General features: G+C 34.2%; 1 protein-coding gene across 4 annotated transcripts in view; it reads right to left on the reverse strand.

Moving 5' to 3' along the window:
• Nucleotides 1-14,879, reverse strand: part of LOC135217401 (regulator of G-protein signaling 9-like) — an 835,664-nt gene that overhangs the window by 569,091 nt on the left and 251,694 nt on the right. The gene's annotated exons all lie outside the window — the stretch shown is intronic.

Below are 14,879 nucleotides of genomic sequence, written 5' to 3' on the forward strand. Positions count from 1 at the left end.
GTGTCCCATGGTATTGCGACATCAATGAGTAATACTTTCTTCTTGATTTTGTCAATCAACGTCATGTCTGGTCTATTTACATGTATTACTCTATCTGTTCTGATACCATAGTCCCAGAGGATCTTTGCCTGATCATTTTCTGTCACTCCTTCAGGTTGGTGCAAATACCACTTATTACTGCAAGGTAACTGGTGTTTCTTGCACAGGCTCCAGTGGAGGGCCTTTGCCACTGAATCATGCCTCATTTTGTACTGGTTCTGTGCAAGTGCCAGACATTCGTTTGCTATGTGGTTAATGGTTTCATTTTTCACATTACACTTCTTACACATGGGAGAGATGTTATTTCCATCTATCGTTCTTTGAACTTATCTGGTTCTTAGGGCCTGATCTTGTCCTGCTGTTGTTATTATTATTATTATTATTTTTGGTCTATCACAGTCCTCCAATTCGACTGGGTGGATTTATAGTGTGGGGTTCCAGGTTGCATCCTGCCTCCTTAGGAGTCCATCACTTTTTCACTATGTGCGCCGTTTCTAGGATCACACTCTTTTACATGAGTCATAGTGCTACTTCAGCCTCTAGTTTTTCCAGATTCCTTTTCAGGGATCTTGGGATCATGCCTAGTGTTCCTATGATTATGGGTACAGTTTCCATATCCTTCTTACTTCTATTTTCAGGTCTTGATACTTATCCATTTTTTCTCTTTCTTTCTCTTCAGCTCTGGTGTCCCATGGTATTGAAACATCAGTGAGTGATACTTTCTTCTTGATTCTGTCAATCAACGTCACGTCTGGTCTATTTGCACCTATCACCCTATCTGTTCTGATACCATAGTCCCAGAGGATCTTTGCCTGATCGTTTTCTATCACTCCTTCTGGTTGGTGCCCGTATCACTTATTACTGCAAGGTAGCTGGTGTGTCTTTCACAGGCTCCAGTGGAGGGCTTTTGCCACTGAATCATGCCTCTTTTTGTACTGGTTCTGTGCAAGTGCTGGGCATTTTCTTGCTATGTGGTTTATGGTTTCATTTTTCGTATTTCACTTCCTACATATGGGAGACACGTTATTTCCATCTATCGTTCTTTGAACACATCTGGTTCTTAGGGTCTGATCTTGTGCTGCTGTTATCATTCCTTCAGTTTCCTTCTTGAGCTCTCCCCTCTGTAGCCATTGCCATGTGTCATCGGTGGCTAGTTCTTTAGTCTGTTTCATGTATTGTCTGTGCATTGGTTTGTTGTGCCATTCCTCTGTTCTGTTTGTCATTCTCCTGTCTCTGTATATTTCTGGGTCTTCGTCTGCTTTTATCGGTCCTTCTTCCCATGCACTCTTGAGCCACTCTTCTTCACTGGTTTTCAGATATTGCCCCAGTGCTCTGTTCTCGATGTTGATGCAGTCTTCTATGCTTAGTAGCCCTCTCCCTCCTTCCTTTCGTGTTATGTATAGTCTGTCCGTATTTGTTCTTGGGTGTAGTGCTTTGTGTATTGTCATATGTTTCCTAGTTTTCTGGTCTATGCTGCGGGGTTCTGCCTTCGTCCAATCCACTATTCTTGCGCTCTTATTATTATTACTATTATTATTATTATTATTATTATTATCATTATTATTATTATTATTATTATTATTATTATTATTATTATTGCTATCTCTTATTAGAAAATATTACATTTCATTTACATAAATAGAACGCATTCTGGTATATCCAACCCTCTCTTGACATCATCGTAGACTAAGTCCCGATACTAATACTAGGTTTAAGTGTACTAAGTTAAGGGTGCACATGTGCACAATGCATACACTGCAGTAATATAATTAAGTAATATTACTAAGATTGTGATATGATTAAGATGGTCATTAGGAATAAGATTCGTTCTATTTTCATCTGGAACACTATAAAAGGAAAAAAATAGCACTTATGTTTGTAGAGCATTCATTCCAGGTGCAAGTCTCTTCTTGCACAATGTAGTTTTAGACTCTCGCTGCACTAAAGAAAGAAGCTAACAAACTGAAAACTAACAAGATCTCTTGATCAACTTCGGGAAGAGAGCCCGAAATACTAACACTACTGACAACAAGCACATCGTAACCAATGTACAGCACTGTAGCCTGAGTCCTCCCTCCCTCTCCCCCACGAAGGGAGGGAGTGAGGGGAGACGATCCAAATATGGTACCTTACAAAGCCCCCTTTGCCGCCTACCTCACGAAATTCATTAATGACTCTTTCATTACCATAATACAGCGACACGACAACACTACTATTAGCACTAAAAAACAAATGGGTCTGCCCCATTCTTTATTCCTCCCCCTAATACCTTCCTTTCACCCCCATAATACCCCCTTACAAACCTTACCTTCCTTCCGAGGGACCCATAAGGGGTTTAAATCGGTTTCAACCAAACCCTCTCTCTAGCCTATCTCCCACCCCCCCTACCGGTACTGGTACTGATATTGAACCAGCTTTTTTCACATTAACTCAGAGCCCTTGCCATGCCATTTTCATGCCTTCCTCACATAAATACATAACAATAATTAATTAATAACCATAATGCAAAATGACAACAAGCACTACATAGAGCACTACAAGATAAATGGGTCTGTCCCAATGTTTATTCCTTTCCCTAATACCTCCCTTTCACCCTTCCTTCCGAGGGACCCACAAAGGGTTTAAATCGATTGTAACCTCACCCTCATCCTATCCTTTCCTCCCCCGACCCCCCATAAGGTTATAGTTAAGAGAAGCAGCTCACCCTCAGCTTCCGAGCCTAGAGGATATTTGGCAGCTCCAGACAAAAGCTTGCTACAAGAAATGCGTGTATATAATAATATATATATATATAATATATATATATATATATATCTATATATATATATATATCATATATATATATATAGATATATATATATATATTATATATATAATTTATAGATATATATATATATATATATAATATTGTAATATAATATATATATTATTATATATATATATATATATATATATATATAAGATATATATATATCTATATATATATATATATAATATAGTATATATGATATATAGATCTATATAATATATATATATATATATATAATATATATATATATATATATGTATATATCTATATAAATATATATATATATATCTATATATATATATCTATTATATATATATATCTATATATATATATATATAATATATATATATATATATATATAATACTATATTTATATAATATATATATATATGTATATATATATAATATATATATATATATATATATATATAATCGATATATAATTATATATCATATCATATATATATATTATATATATATATATATAATATTAATGATATATGTATATAATATATATATATTATATACGCTAAATAGATATAGATATATAATTATATATATATGTATATATGAGTATATATAATATATATATATATCTATATATATATATATATAGAATATTATATATCTAATATCTATATATATAATAGATCTATATCTATATTACGTCTCTGATAGATATCTATCCTCCAGATTCTCATAATATATATATTATATATCTATCAATATATGTATATATATCTATTATATATATCATATATATATATATAATATAATATAATAGATATATATATAATCATATATATATATATATATATATATTATATATATTATAATATATTAATATAGTATATATATATATATATCTATATATATATATATAATATATATATATATATATGTATATATATATATATATATATAGATATATATATATATATATATCTATATCTATATATATATATATACATATATATATAATATCTATATATATATATATATATCTAATATATTATATATGTATATATATAGATATATATAATATTTTTTTTAATAAAAATATATATAGATATATATTATATTATCTTAATATATATATATATATATATATATATACAATATATATAGACAGATATGTACATAATTATATATATCATAGAGATATATATATATTTATATATATATTATTATATTATATATATATATATATATATATGTAATAGATATATCTGATATATATATAATATATCATTATAGTATATATATAAGTATCTATATATAAATTATATATCTCTATATATATAATATATATCTATATTATATATATATATATATATATATATAGATATATATATATATATATATATATATATATTATATATATATATTCTAATTAGTATATATATGTATATATATATATATATATATTATATATATATTATATCTATGATATATATATATATATATATATATATATATACTATCTATATATCTATATATTATATATGTATATATATATATCGTATATATATAATATATATTATAGAATATATATATTATATCTAATATTATATATATATATTATCTATATATATATAGTATATATGTATCTATATATATTATACTATATATATATTATATATTATAGATATCTATATAGATATTAATATAACTATATATTATTAATATATAATATTATTAATATATCTATATATATATATAGATATGTATATATATATAATATATATATATTATATATATATAAATATATATATTATATATATACTTAAATATATATAATTAAATATATACATATATATAATATATATTATATATATATATATATATATATATATATATATATATGTATATATATATATATATATATATATATATATATATATATATAATATATATATATAAATACATATATATATATATATCCCCCATATATATATATATATATATGCCTATATTTATATATAGATATATATTATATATATATATAAATATATATATATATATATATATATATATAGGCTAGGACGCTGAGGGTGAACTGCTTCTCTTCTCTTAACTATAACTGTATGGGGGTGGGGGGAGGAAAGGATAGGATGAGGGTGGGGTTACAACCGATTTAAACCCTCAAGTTACTTCCACAGTTTGCTGATCGCATAGCTGCAACCTACAAGGTCTCCTGAGTTGTGCGGTGACGTTGCTGGACGTTGGATCACGCTATGTGACATCATTGCTGGCTTGATTTTCATTGGCTGCAGGAGTACCTCGTACAGGGGTGTTGTCTTCCATAGAGTTGTTGGTATTGGTGATGACATTGTTGAGGGCAGGTCTTCTCATACTTGTAGGGAAGAGAAATTCTTCCTAGGTCGTATTCAGTGCTGGTTTTACTTACTGGAAGAGAAGCACCTTCCGCAAGTGCAATTGAAGGGAGTCAGGACCCTTCCCGATGATCTTCATATTCTGGATGACCACATCCCTGTATGTCTGGTACAGGTGTGGTTTTTGACAGCCCCCTCCTGGGCATGGCAGGAGATCCTCTTAGACAGGCACATGCTGGTTGATGAAACCATCGACTTGGTCAGTCGACAGTGCCCCTCAACATACCCAAAGCCTCCCCCTGTACACTGCTGGAGATCTGTACTAAGAAGGCCCCTTTCTCCAACCACTGTGGCCAGGAGTTCTGACAGAAGGACAGCGTTGCATGGGCTGCCCACTGGGAGTTCTCTTCGCTAACTTTTACATGAACACCGTGTAAGAACAACTCTTCGCCAGGATGCAGCAACCCTGCAGATACGGCCGATATATTGACAGCATTATTGTCCAAGTCGATGCCTTGGATGAGGTTGAAGCCCTCCATCGGGCATTTTAGCAGTGCAGCATGCTGAATTATACAGTTGAATACAGCACAGACAATCGGCTCCCCTACCTCGACGTACTTGGGACTAAGACAGAAGATGGTCTGCGTACTTCAGTCTGCACAAAGGATACCAACTTTGGACTTTGTCACAACAGTGACAGCGACTGCCCCACCAGGTTCAGGAGTATGACTGCCAGGGCTTTTGTCAGGAGAGCCCTCTCTCACTGCTCGATATGGCAGGACACCCATCAGGAACTCGACCGCGCCTCTCAACTACAAATAAATCAGCAGAGAAATCTGCACAGCCCGGGAGAAATGGTATGGAAGTGAGATGCTGTAGCCCCGCCCCCAGGATAACATCAAGCTGAACTATAAAGCTTTCATGAGTTTCCATTACCATGAAGAAAAGGACTCCTTAAAGAAAATTATAACCAAAAATATTGACCCAACCGACGACACCAAGAAAAAAGACCTAATCATATACTACCAGAATCGGAGGATGTGAGTGCCTACATCGGTCAGACCGGCATGCACCTAAGAGGATCTAGCCACCCCCAGGAGGTAGCTTTCAAAAACCATGCTCGCAACAGACATCAAGAGAGTATCTCCCAAGATGTGATGATCCAGAATATAAAGATATTGGGAAGGCCCCTGATGCCCATCGATTGCGCCTGCTGGAGGAGCTTCTCATCCAGCTAATAAAACCAGCACTGAATATGACATGGGAAGAATTTCTCTTCCCCACGAGTATCATAAGACCTGCACTCCACAATGACACCATCGATCAAGACAACTCTACAGAAGACAACACCCCCAAACGAGATACGCCTGCAGCCAATGAAAATCAAGCCAGCCATAACGTCAAGCAGCGTGACGCAACGTCCACCAACTTCACCATACATCTCAGGAGATCTCGGAGGTTGCAGCTATGCGACCATCAACGCAGCAGAAGTGGCTTGAGGGCTGACCCAAGCAACCAGTGAAATACCCGCCTTGATGCCATCACCCAATAGGAAATCCGAATGGGGCAGACCCCCTGCTGATGCCTCCGGATTTAAGGAGGAAGGATACCACATCAAAAGCAGTCCACTCTCATCTTCCTAAAGGATGTCTGGCAGCTCCAGACGAAAGCTTGCTACAAGAAAGAGAGAGAGAGAGAGACCGTTATTGACTTTTATAACTATGGTATCATAGTTTACCTGTAAAACTATGATGGATATATATACACCAATCTTGGCTCTATATTTGACAATGACCTCCATGGTGCTCTACTAGCCTAGTTAAGTAGCACGGAAAAGGCCGCTATCCGGAAAATAGAGAAGAATCTCTACAACTGTAACACTGCTGAGATAGCCATTACTTTTAATAATAATAATAATAATAATAATAATAATAATAATAATAATAATAATAATAATAATAATAATAATAATCCTTACAAACTCTGGAATAAGACTAGCAGAGATTAATATCTTCGTAGTAGCCATGATTACCATGACAAAAGTACTGCAGAAGATGGATGCTGGGACCAACTCAAGAAAAGAGGCAACAGAATTAACCATCTGATGTTCATGGACGACATCAAGCTGTATGGTAAAAGCATCAAGTAAATAGATACCCTAATCCAAACTGTAAGTATTGTATCTGGGGACGACATCAGGATGGAGTTTGGAATAGAAAAATGTGCCTCAGTCAACATACAAAAGGACAAAGTAACAAGGACTGAAGGGATAAAGCTACCAGATGGGAACAACATCAAACACATAGATGAGACGGCATACAAATACCCGGGAATAATGGAAGGAGGGGATATAAAACATCAAGAGATGAAGGACACGGTCAGGAAAGAATATATACAGAGACTCAAGGCGATACTCAAGTCAAAACTCAATGCCGGAAATATGATAAAAGCCATAAACACATGGGCAGTACCAGTAATCAGATACAGCGCAGGAATAGTGGAATGGACAAAGGCAGAACTTCGCAGCATAGACCAGAAAACGAGGAAACATATGACAATACACAAAGCACTACACCAGAGAGCAAATACGTACAGACTATACATAACACGAAAGGAAGGAGGGAGAGGACTACTAAGCATATAGGACACAAGCAGAACAGAGGAATGGCATAACAAACCAATGCACAGACAATACATGAGACAGACTAAAGAACTAGCCAGCGATGACACGTGGCAATGGCTACTTAGGGGAGAGCTCAAGAAGGAAACTGAAGGAATGATGACAGCGGCACAAGATCAGGCCCTAAGAACCAGATATGTTCAAAGAACGATAGATGGAAATAACATCTCTCCCATATGTAGGAAGTGCAATACGAAAAATGAAACCATAAACCACATAGCAAGCTAATGCCAGGCACTTGCACAGAACCAGTACAAAAAGAGGCCTGATTCAGTAGCAAAAGCCCTCCACTGGAGCCTGTGCAAGTGGTACGAATGCCAACCTGAAGGAGTGATAGAGTGATTTTTTGTATGGTGCTTTTACATTGGATGGAACCAGTGGTTATTCAGCAACGGGACCAACGGCTTTACGTGACTTCCGAACCACGTGGAGAGTGAACTTCTATCACCAGATACGTGCAAATAGACCAGACGTGACGTTGATTGACAAAATCAAGAAGAAAGTATCACTCATTGATGTCGCAATACCATGGGACACCAGAGTTGAAGAGAAAGAAAGAGGAAAAATGGATAAGTATCAACACCTGAAAATAGAAATAAGAAGGATATGGGATATGCCAGTGGAAATTGTACCCATAATCATAGGAACACTAGGCACGATCCCAAGATCCCTGAAAAGGAATCTGGAAAAACTATAGGCTGAAGTAGCTCCAGGACTCATGCAGAAGAGTGTAATCCTAGAAACGGCGCACATAGTAAGAAAAGTGATGGACTCCTAAGGAGGCAGGATGCAACCCGGAACCCCACATTATAAATACCACCCATTCGAAATGGAGGACTGTGATAGAGCAAAAAAAAAAAAAATTAAATAATTCGAATTTTTTATTACACAACATCTATCAACTATCTCCCCCTCCCCCCCTCTCTCTCTCTCTCTCTCTCTCTCTCTCTCTCTCTCTCTCTCTCTCTCTCTCTCTCTCTCTCTCTCTTCGCTTCAGTCAACTCAAGAAATTCTCTTCACATGTGGTCAAGGTCGTACGACCACGACCAATAATCGATGCTTGAGCCGATCGTGAGTCTTTGTTTATTCGTCAGCGATGACCTCACACACTTTAAAAAATACTTAATCGTTTTTCCCAAAGGTTAGTTTTTATTTAATGTAACCACATTAGATAAAAAAAGTCGTGTTTAAGTATAACCATTCCAGGGGCACTATTAGCATAAATATTTCAGGTAACTGAAAATCAATAAAAACAAATACTAAAGTTTGTGAAGTGTATATTGAGATAGAGAGAGAGAGAGAGAGAGAGAGAGAGAGAGAGAGAGAGAGAGAGAGAGAGAGAGAGAGAGATCCAGTATAAAAGGCACAATCTGAGAGTCACAATCCATCATTGTCCTATTAACTGAAAATGAAGATAGTAATGAAAACATATATACTAATCGTAGTTGCACCATTCATCTGAACACCTATTAGAAATTGTTGCAAAGCCGTCACTGAGAGGCTGCCTGAAGCCTTTAATAAATGGCAACTGTAGGGAGATAAACTTAGGATTGCAGCATTATATCGTCACAATTTCTCATTGACAATCTGTTTCAGCATTTTCCATAATTGTTTATTTTACTGGTTTTCTGCTATGCAGCAGCTTTAAGAAACATCATGGATAAGTAAAATCTACAGTCACCCTGCAAGTCCATTTTGCCATTTACCTTTCGAATGAGAAACTAAAGCACCAGACAACAAAAATGAAAGTGTTATCTTTATCCAAAAGTTGATGGAAGCACAGAATATTTCAGGTTGGAGGTGAAGAATGATGCAATACAGAAGCATCAGGTGGGTAGAGGAGAATAGTCTAGAAGTGTCAGGAGGGAGAGAGACGAGAATGATACAATACAGAGGTATCAGGAGGCTAGAGAAGAATAATCTGGAAGTCCTACTACTCACATTTTTTGCTCTATCATGGATTGTCAGCTTTGGCTGTATGGAAGACCTACTACTCACATTTTTCACTATCATGGATTGTCAGCTCTGGCTGTATGTAAGACCTACTACTCATATTTTACTATTATAGACTATCAGCTCTGGCTGTAAGACTTACTACTCACTTTTTTCACTATCATAGACTGTCAGCTCTGGCTGTGTGCAAGACCTACAACTCACATTTTTACTATTATAGATTGTCAGCTCTGGCTTTATGTAAGACCTACTGCTCATTTTTCTTATATTACTATAGACTGTTAGCTTTGGCAGTATGTGAGACCTAGTACTCACATTTTTCGCTATGTTAGACTGTCAGCTTTGGTTGTGTGAAAGACCTACAACTCATATTTTTTTTACTATCATAGACTCTCAACTCTGACAGTTTGTAAGACCTACTACATATATTTTTTACTAGCATAGACTTTAAGCTCCGGCTGTATGTAAGACCTACTACTCGCATTTTTTTCCTATCATAGACTTTCAGCTATGGCTATATGTAGGACCTACTGCTTACACTTTTTTACTAGCATAAACTGTCAGCTCTGGTTGCATGTAAGTCCTACTATTACATTTTTTTACTCTCATTGACTTTCAGCTCTAGCTTTATGTATGAACTACTACTCAATTTTTTTTACTACCATGGACTGTCAGCTTTGTCTTTTTGTAAAACCTACTACTTACATTTTTTACTATCATAGACTGTCTGCTCTGGCTGTATGTAAGACCTACTACTCATACTTTTTACTATCATAGACTGTCAGCTCTAGTTGTATGTAGGACCTACTACTTACATTTTTTTACTACCATAGCCTGTCAGCTCTGGCTGTATGTTAGACCTACTACTTACATTTTCTACTATCATAGACTTTCAGCTCTGGCTTTAAGTAAGACCAAATATTCACATTTTTTACTATCATAGACTTTTAGCTCTGGCTGTATGTAAAACCTAAAGCTCATAATTTTTACTATTAATAGACTGTCAGCTTTGGCTGTAGGAGAGACCTACCATTTATGTATTTTTACTATCACAGTACTATCACAGACTGTCAGCTCTGGCTGCATGTAAGACCTACTATTCACATTTTTTACTATCACACACTGTCAGCTCTGGCTGTATATAAGACCTACTACTCACAATTTTTACGATCATAGACTCTCAGTTCTGGCGCTGTATATAAGACCTAATACTGTAATCTCTGGCTGTATGTAAGACCTACTATTCACATTTTTTTTACTATCACAGACTGTCAGCTCTGGCTGTGTATAAGACATACTACTCACATTTTTCACTATCATAGACTGCCAGCTCTGCCTGTATGTAAGAGTTACTAGTCACATTTTTACTATCATAGATTGTCAGTTCTGCCTGTAAGTATGACCTACTACTCATATTTTTTACTATCGTAGACTTTGAAAGACCTATAAATTTTTTCGGAGAATTTCAGAATCTCGGAACAAAATTTGCCTTTTCTTTCCATCCAAACATTCGATATTTAGCAATTCCATCTGCCATGGGTGCCCGCCCAGTTGTTAAAAAGGTTTTCTGCCATCAAAATTAGTGTGATAATTTGCCGACCTAACAATTCAATTTAACTACTAATATTGAAACACTGAAAAGAAAATGACAGATTAGACCCAAGTCTAGAAGAGAAGACATTTCTTTCTCGCTTAATCAGTACAAATCAGAGTTTACAGTCAGTTTCACTGCCTTTGACAACCGAACTTTACGTCTGTCCTGTTTTATTGTCACTGGAATAATAAATGTATGATAGATAAAAGACTAGAATAATAAATGTATGATAGATAAAAGACTAGAATGAATAACCTACGCTAAATGGAAAATAGACCCAATAAAGGCATTTGCTCCTAAACCAAAGCTTTCGTATCAAAATTATTAGAACAGAAAAAAAATCTAAGAGACGATCCAGAAACATTATTTGCTGCTGCCTATAATCCAACTGTCATCTACCTCGATATTGCATTTCCTTAGGAAGAAAATTTATTTCAGTCTTTAAAAATGCAACAATTAGAAAAAAGGTTCTAGACTGGAAACTGATGAGGTCTATATATGATTTATAATCAACCAAGTCATCACTTTTTAGATATTGTAACTGTTCACTTTCAGTCAGACTTCTGGAAATCTAGAATTTTAAACAGAAAAGAATTAAATTTTTCATATGAGTAAGCTATGAATAACTTGATATGTTGGTGGTTTAAATTCAGATGATCGATTTCCTCAAATTTGACCATATTTTTAATATTTTTTCACTGGCATCGTAAAGCGGCAAGAGTGAAAATAATGAACAAAATCCTATTTTCATTCCAGCAGTTCTTGTCAGTCACTTGCGTAAGGAATAAATCAGTGTCCATTCCAAGACTCTTCCTTACAAGGAGAATATTGCAACCTTTAAAAACCTCTAATTCTACTATCAATTCAAAAGTTTGAACTTGCAACATATGTTTCAGTTACCCTTTGGAAACGATAACAAACTATACTCCTTTTTTTTCCATCTGTCCATCCGGCTGTGGTGTTTAACGCATGGTAACACTGCTTCCCGGGCTTTAAATAATATTCTATTTCGAATATTAACGGTGTAATTCGCATACAGTAAATTATTAAAACACTTTTCAGTTGCAAATGTACACCCAGATATCCTTTTATTTACCTAAAACTTACACATAGCGTGACTATTTAATGCCCGGGACGCAGTGTTACCATGCAAAAACACCACAGGCGGATGGACAGATGGAAAAAAACCGAGTATAGTTTTCGTAAAGATGAGTCGTCGATATCAGTCCAAAAAGTATTAGCCTTATTAGGCGTTTGTTATATACATATGTCCCATATCTTGTGTGTGTGTGTGTGTGTGTGTGTGTATTCTTTTGGTGGTGATTAGTTGTCAGTTCTTTCAGTGTCTCCAAAGCAACAAATGATAACGGTTTATTATTATCTATGCTTGCTATTGCACAATAAAAGACGAATAAATAGATTTATGGTACTTATTCATATTTTGTCATTGCAATTAGCGATTAACACAATTTAAGTTTGTTCTCAATGTATAGATGTTTGTTCCTCATGCAAAACTGCCATAAACTGCCACTGAAATAATGGCTACCCGATCTCGGGAATCTCTGACAGACAGACAAATAACGTTGAAGCGAAGCTGCACAGCAACAGCAGCATCTCTCTACTTACTGACTTGAAATCTGCCTCATTTCTAGTCATTGCCAAAAACCAATTAACAAGACATGGAAGTGATGCGATTAATATTCCAAATTTTTATCAGCCTGTTACTGTCAGTGCAAAGAGAAATTACATGGTGAGAGTGTTCAATGATTGTTTAAGAGTTCAGTTGTCAGAAATGCATCTTGAGACGAGTTGGTTCAAGTATGAAACATCTTTCCTTCAACAATCTACATACAGCTGTCAGTTAATGGAAAGCCGTCTAAATCTGCTCTTAATAGATTGATAAGACACACTGAGGCTCTGTGAATAACTTTCCTTACCGTTTTCATTCTTTAAGCATTTAACATTATTTTGTTTTCCATGTTTTAGAACAATTTTCAGGGTTATGATCATGACTCTATAAGAGTGTTGAAACGTCAATCAACTATGAGCATAGTTCTAACTTCTCTTCATCTTCAGCGCCAATTTATCCAAATAATTACCATAAAATAAGAAAATAGAATATCTAATAAAACTATAAAATATGCTACATACCTTAAGCACAGCAAAGCATGAAGCGGAAAAGGTGTGTACTTTCTTATGATTTTGATAGATAAGTCAATAGCTTCTTACTACAGTCATAGTGATGTGAATATGTACTAAAAATCATATTCATAAAGTAGCAAAAGAAATGTTATCTTCCAGGTGACAATGAAAATACGCATAATAACAGGTAAAAGAGGATTGTAAGAAGATAGTTAAGCTATGCATAAGTAATTTCCTGAAAAGTAGCGAACAAAGCGTTTACTGTTTGATGCTCTTCATTGATCGTCGTCTGGAAAGTCACTGTGACTCCCGGCGGAAGACTCATTTGACCGAAATTTGAAGCAAAATGGTCGAGTGCACGGTGGTATGCTCCAACGGGCAAAACAACAAAAACATAAGGTCAAAATGACTTATTTAATTAAGCCTAAGCTTAAAAAAAAAAAAAAAAAAATCTGTGCTGCGCCGTGAAACAAAAACGACAGAATAAAAAATACGGAATGATTGGTTTCGTTTTTCACAAAGTTTGTAAAACAACGAGGAAATGCATTTCCAATAATAATAATTAAGTTATTTATGACTGCTAGTGCGCAATTACAGCACCAGAAAAATACAGACAAATTTCTAATAATATACGTATAATCAAGAGAGAGAGAGAGAGAGAGAGAGAGAGAGAGAGGTGAGATGTTATATATGTCTGTACTTGCGGAATCAACTAATCCCCCACTAAAAATCATAAATTCTAATTAAAGAGATACAGGAAATAATAAGTGTAAAATATACATACATACACTCATATAACATATATATATATATATATATATATATATATATATATATATATATATAGATATATATATATATATATATATATATATAATAAAAGGCGCCCATAAAAACGCCAAAATATAGAAAGTAAGTACTATACTACAGCCTCTGAAATATAGTACTTACTTTCTATATTTTACGTTTTAGGAGCTCCTTTTACCAAGAATTGAATTCCTGGTCGTTAACAAATTTTTTGGCCAGTCATAATATATAATATATTATATTATTATTAATATATAAAATATATATATATATATATATATATTACGTATATATATATATATACGTTATATTATAATATAATATATATATATATATATATAATAAAATAAATATACATATAATTATACTGGTAAAAAATTTGTTAACGACCGAATTCAAATCTGGTAAAAGGAAGCTCATAAAAACGTCAAAAATATAAGAAAGTAAATACTATTTTCAGAGACTAGTAATACTTACTTTCTATATTTTGCCGTTTTTATGAGCTCCTTTTATCAGATT

The sequence above is a fragment of the Macrobrachium nipponense genome, chromosome 19 (assembly GCF_015104395.2).
Source record: "Macrobrachium nipponense isolate FS-2020 chromosome 19, ASM1510439v2, whole genome shotgun sequence".
Lineage (NCBI taxonomy): Eukaryota > Metazoa > Arthropoda > Malacostraca > Decapoda > Palaemonidae > Macrobrachium > Macrobrachium nipponense.